Consider the following 6,070-nt stretch of genomic DNA (forward strand, 5'->3'; position numbering starts at 1 on the left):
AAGAACCTTTTAGTAAAGCTATGACAAACAAATGATGACTTGTCATAATCAATCACTAGTACTGATCATAGTCATGTCATAATCAATTACTAGTACTGATCATAATCAATCACTAGTACCCTCTAGGGTTGGAACATTACTGCAGTAACAACACCATTCAGAGGTGGAGTTGCTACCATGGAGAACGTGCAGAGAACTTTGCTGCCGGAATCCATTTAATAAAACTCCTCGGCAGTGTTTATCAAATTCCCATTTGAGCACCGTGAGAGGTCGGCTAGTAATGCATGTTATATTTAGAGGGAGTGTGTTGAAAAGTCTTAGACCCAAATGCTTATAGAATTATCTTTTAGTTCATCCATTGCAACTCATCTGTGCAATAGGGCTGTTTTGCTTATTCTGGCATGTCTCCTGCTATCGTAAATAATTATTTCAGTGTGCAGATTTGGAACCAGTCTTGCTAATATTTTCTAAGTGTAAATTATAGCATTTTTGGCCAGCGCTACAGAGAGTACACTTTGAGGATTTTTAAGCAATCTCAATAATTTGTCAATGGAATCTGGCAGTAAAGGTTCTCAATACGGGCAATTTCTCCAACACTGAATATGATGTTAGTGTTCATCAATGTTCCACCCTAGATAGCACTAGTGGCTTTAAAAGTACCAACATCTCTTGTTTAAAAGGATCTTGTTACCTTCCCCATGCATTTGTTGACAGACAGACAAACACTGTTCCAAGTAGTCTATTAAGACATGTACATCTGCATTTATGCAGCTACTCTAGACTGTATGAAGTGTTACATAGTGTCACACTTATATTTAAGACTTGAGTGCCCAATTTTCAGCCATGTTATTGAAACTTACTGTCTGCGTGCAAACGAGGAGCCACAATAACGTGGCTGAAGTATGTTGACCAAACTACACACTAGAAAGTGAAGAGACGACGACGTTTCGGTCCGTCCTGGACCATTCTCAAGTCACAATCGACTTGAGAATGGTCCAGGACGGACCGAAACGTCGTCGTCCCTTCACTTTCTAGTGTGTGGTCTGGTCAACTAACTATCTGCATGGAGTTGACGTCTGTCAGTCGCCGTATACTTGGGAGCCAGCCTACGCCCGGGCTCCACCGTACGCCTAACCACGACCCTACGCCTGGCAACCGAGAGCTTCATCCATCGCGCTGTCTCAGCCAGTCATTCAGTAGCGGAGCGGCGCCCAGACGCGGAGGATCACACAAGTGACGGGTCCTTCGTGCTCACATTGTGGCTCGCTGGCCTCCCTTGACCACACACGCCTATTACCCGCACCTTAACCACTGTGATTACCTATACTTCTGTGTGGGAGGAAGAGAGTAGCATGTAGTGAGAGAAATGCAAGTGTTTTGAGTTACTCACATTTTGTAGAGAAAGTGAGCGAGAAATAGGAATAAAAAATCTCGGTCATGAAGTTTTGTGTGGCCGCCAGTGGGTGCTGGAGAAGTTTAAAGTAAAACTAAGTTTGTGTTATCTTAATCAACTTACGAACTGAACGATCATCATGCAGAAATAATTGACCCAAAAGTATACAAGTGGAAAATAAATGTGAAATAAATTGTTTATGAAATATATTCATTGGAAAATCCCATGTGAAGTGGAGGTGAGCGGCGGAGGAGACGCCAGACCTGCCTATACAAAAAGGAGTTTGTTACTTGCGTGGTTGGTTAGGCAAGAGTGTCGCAAGGTACCGGGAATGTTGCGAGGCCGGCTGCACCCTTGTTGGTGACACCTTGGTGCTCCTCGACGCCCGTCTTGGACCATGACAAGTGGTGGACTAAGTTTCCCTTGGTGCAGTGTTGGTCACCATGGACCTGGTGCTCAGAGGTCGCTCTCTCGAGTGATGGAAAAGGGAGAAGGAACATTGTGATATTTGGTATTGTAAGATATTGTGGTGAAGTTGTGCCTAGTGTTGGAGAATGGTAGTTCGGGGGGAAGAGGGGAAGTGATGGGCGCTATATAATGTGGTTCGTTTACGTAATTGTTGGTGATTACGTTCGTAAAGATGGTGGATGTTGTTGTGTGTGTGTGTGCGGAAGGCGGTAATGTTGGAAGAAATGGTGGAGGACGAGGGCTGTTTGAGCCGTAATGTGGGATAATTTATAATATGATTAAGGATGTTGTTTTTGAGGGAGTATCCTGCCAGCAGAGCTTTGTTTGGGAGACCAGCTGACCACTCCATCTCTCCACTCACCACTACATACCACCTCCACTCCATATTTTCCTCCACCTATGCCACTTTACTTTACATCTTCCACTCTACATTTTTCCCTTGACCAGCCCTCCACTATAGACCTCCTCGCCCTCCACTTATGACCAGCCCTCCACTCTACACCCTTCCTCCACCCGTCTTCATAACGTCCCTCCATCAACCCCGACCCATAAAGTCGGGTCGTGTCAATTAATATTTGTTCTTCTGTTACAGCACTCACAACCATAATGGCGTGATAGAATGGTGGTGGTGATCCGACACAAGGGGAGGTGCTCTAGCTAACATACACACACAATACTTACGACTCCTTGCATTAATACATGTATTAGTCAGATGTACACACGAGGGCGAAGTGTGACTGTAATGAACGGAACTACGTCGTGTATTTACTCTCATCAAGGCGTGATAAAACATACGTTATGTATTCGTGTTAATTATACGAAAGCGGTCAAATGTTTAATTTATTTCCTTGTGTTTACTTGCTGTTGTGTATATATATATATATATATATATATATATATATATATATATATATATATATATATATATATATATATTATGTTTCATTGAATATGACCGCATATTCTGTATTTATTATTTTCTGGTTTAGGGCTTCTATCCCTCTAACTATTTTCTTAGCATCAGGGCTTAATTGAAATAGGAGTTCTCCAAAACTCATTTTCGTACTTTTAAGGTGAAGAAAAGAAGTGATTTACTATAAAGTGTATTACACTTATTTGTATAATTTGCACGACGTTTCGAACCTCCATGGTTCATTCTCAAGTGAACAGATCTTACAATACTAGTTGATTTTATACCCGCATTAGGTCAGGTGATAATACAATGAAGGTGAAAACATGGGGGGATACATAAGGGATAAACATAGGGGCTGCAGAAGGCTTATTGGCCCATATGAGGCATCTCCTATCTAAACACAAAGATTAATCCAGTGTAATTGGCCTGTTATGTTGGACATTGTCTTCTGTGTTGGCATCGATATGTTCTTGTCTTGTCCTTACTCTCATGGTGGGTAGAGTAAATAGTTCCGTGATTTGGGTGTTCATGGTAGGTCGCTCTATTCTTATGTGAATTGCCTCAAGAATTTGTAATCTTCTTGAATCTTGGGTTTTGTCTATTATGCAAGTATTCTTGTTCAACATTATTATAATTCAACATAATATATATATTATATATATATATATATATATATATATATATATATATATATATATATATATATATATATAACTGAAAACTCACACCCCAGAAGTGACTCGAACCCATACTCCCAGGAGCCACGCAACTGGTATGTACAAGACGCCTTAATCCACTTGACCATCACGACCGGACAAAATGAGGTGATAGCCGAGGCTATTTGAACCACCCCACCGCCGGCACTCGGATAGTAATCTTGGGCATAGCATTTTACCAAATCACCTCATTCTTTGGGGCACACGTGAGGAACACAAATGCGAACAAGCCTGAATGGTCCCCAGGACAATATGCAACTGAAAACTCACACCCCAGAAGTGACTCGAACCCATACTCCCAGGAGCCACGCAACTGGTATGTACAAGACGCCTTAATCCACTTGACCATCACGACCGGACAAAATGAGGTGATAGCCGAGGCTATTTGAACCACCCCACCGCCGGCACTCGGATAGTAATCTTGGGCATAGCATTTTACCAAATCACCTCATTCTTTGGGGCACACGTGAGGAACACAAATGCGAACAAGCCTGAATGGTCCCCAGGACAATATGCAACTGAAAACTCACACCCCAGAAGTGACTCGAACCCATACTCCCAGGAGCCACGCAACTGGTATGTACAAGACGCCTTAATCCACTTGACCATCACGACCGGACAAAATGAGGTGATAGCCGAGGCTATTTGAACCACCCCACCGCCGGCACTCGGATAGTAATCTTGGGCATAGCATTTTACCAAATCACCTCATTCTTTGGGGCACACGTGAGGAACACAAATGCGAACAAGCCTGAATGGTCCCCAGGACAATATGCAACTGAAAACTCACACCCCAGAAGTGACTCGAACCCATACTCCCAGGAGCCACGCAACTGGTATGTACAAGACGCCTTAATCCACTTGACCATCACGACCGGACAAAATGAGGTGATAGCCGAGGCTATTTGAACCACCCCACCGCCGGCACTCGGATAGTAATCTTGGGCATAGCATTTTACCAAATCACCTCATTCTTTGGGGCACACGTGAGGAACACAAATGCGAACAAGCCTGAATGGTCCCCAGGACAATATGCAACTGAAAACTCACACCCCAGAGGTGATTTGGTAAAATGCTATGCCCAAGATTACTATCCGAGTGCCGGCGGTGGGGTGGTTCAAATAGCCTCGGCTATCACCTCATTTTGTCCGGTCGTGATGGTCAAGTGGATTAAGGCGTCTTGTACATACCAGTTGCGTGGCTCCTGGGAGTATGGGTTCGAGTCACTTCTGGGGTGTGAGTTTTCAGTTGCATATTGTCCTGGGGACCATTCAGGCTTGTTCGCATTTGTGTTCCTCACGTGTGCCCCAAAGAATGAGGTGATTTGGTAAAATGCTATGCCCAAGATTACTATCCGAGTGCCGGCGGTGGGGTGGTTCAAATAGCCTCGGCTATCACCTCATTTTGTCCGGTCGTGATGGTCAAGTGGATTAAGGCGTCTTGTACATACCAGTTGCGTGGCTCCTGGGAGTATGGGTTCGAGTCACTTCTGGGGTGTGAGTTTTCAGTTGCATATTGTCCTGGGGACCATTCAGGCTTGTTCGCATTTGTGTTCCTCACGTGTGCCCCAAAGAATGAGGTGATTTGGTAAAATGCTATGCCCAAGATTACTATCCGAGTGCCGGCGGTGGGGTGGTTCAAATAGCCTCGGCTATCACCTCATTTTGTCCGGTCGTGATGGTCAAGTGGATTAAGGCGTCTTGTACATACCAGTTGCGTGGCTCCTGGGAGTATGGGTTCGAGTCACTTCTGGGGTGTGAGTTTTCAGTTGCATATTGTCCTGGGGACCATTCAGGCTTGTTCGCATTTGTGTTCCTCACGTGTGCCCCAAAGAATGAGGTGATTTGGTAAAATGCTATGCCCAAGATTACTATCCGAGTGCCGGCGGTGGGGTGGTTCAAATAGCCTCGGCTATCACCTCATTTTGTCCGGTCGTGATGGTCAAGTGGATTAAGGCGTCTTGTACATACCAGTTGCGTGGCTCCTGGGAGTATGGGTTCGAGTCACTTCTGGGGTGTGAGTTTTCAGTTGCATATTGTCCTGGGGACCATTCAGGCTTGTTCGCATTTGTGTTCCTCACGTGTGCCCCAAAGAATGAGGTGATTTGGTAAAATGCTATGCCCAAGATTACTATCCGAGTGCCGGCGGTGGGGTGGTTCAAATAGCCTCGGCTATCACCTCATTTTGTCCGGTCGTGATGGTCAAGTGGATTAAGGCGTCTTGTACATACCAGTTGCGTGGCTCCTGGGAGTATGGGTTCGAGTCACTTCTGGGGTGTGAGTTTTCAGTTGCATATTGTCCTGGGGACCATTCAGGCTTGTTCGCATTTGTGTTCCTCACGTGTGCCCCAAAGAATGAGGTGATTTGGTAAAATGCTATGCCCAAGATTACTATCCGAGTGCCGGCGGTGGGGTGGTTCAAATAGCCTCGGCTATCACCTCATTTTGTCCGGTCGTGATGGTCAAGTGGATTAAGGCGTCTTGTACATACCAGTTGCGTGGCTCCTGGGAGTATGGGTTCGAGTCACTTCTGGGGTGTGAGTTTTCAGTTGCATATTGTCCTGGGGACCATTCAGGCTTG

At 45.0% G+C, this 6,070-nt stretch overlaps 1 protein-coding gene and 1 long non-coding RNA gene across 4 annotated transcripts in view; one reads left to right on the plus strand and one right to left on the minus strand.

Annotated features, from left to right (window-relative positions):
• LOC123761329 (rho guanine nucleotide exchange factor 10) overlaps window positions 1-6,070 on the plus strand; it is a 335,115-nt gene that overhangs the window by 266,249 nt on the left and 62,796 nt on the right. Inside the window, exon 1 of one of the 3 annotated variants that reach the window (XM_045747283.2) lies at window positions 1,188-1,313. The exons of 1 other annotated variant lie outside the window; for it this stretch is intronic. The gene's annotated coding sequence lies outside the window, so the exon portion shown is untranslated. Of the gene's footprint in view, window positions 1-1,187; window positions 1,369-6,070 lie in introns of those variants that run through there. One more of the 3 variants, XM_069312180.1, reaches the window with a different exon arrangement.
• Window positions 1-6,070, minus strand: part of LOC138356261 (uncharacterized) — a 127,603-nt gene that overhangs the window by 79,735 nt on the left and 41,798 nt on the right. The window lies entirely within an intron of this gene.

This window comes from Procambarus clarkii, chromosome 7 (genome assembly GCF_040958095.1).
Source record: "Procambarus clarkii isolate CNS0578487 chromosome 7, FALCON_Pclarkii_2.0, whole genome shotgun sequence".
In the NCBI taxonomy this organism is placed as follows: Eukaryota; Metazoa; Arthropoda; class Malacostraca; order Decapoda; family Cambaridae; genus Procambarus; species Procambarus clarkii.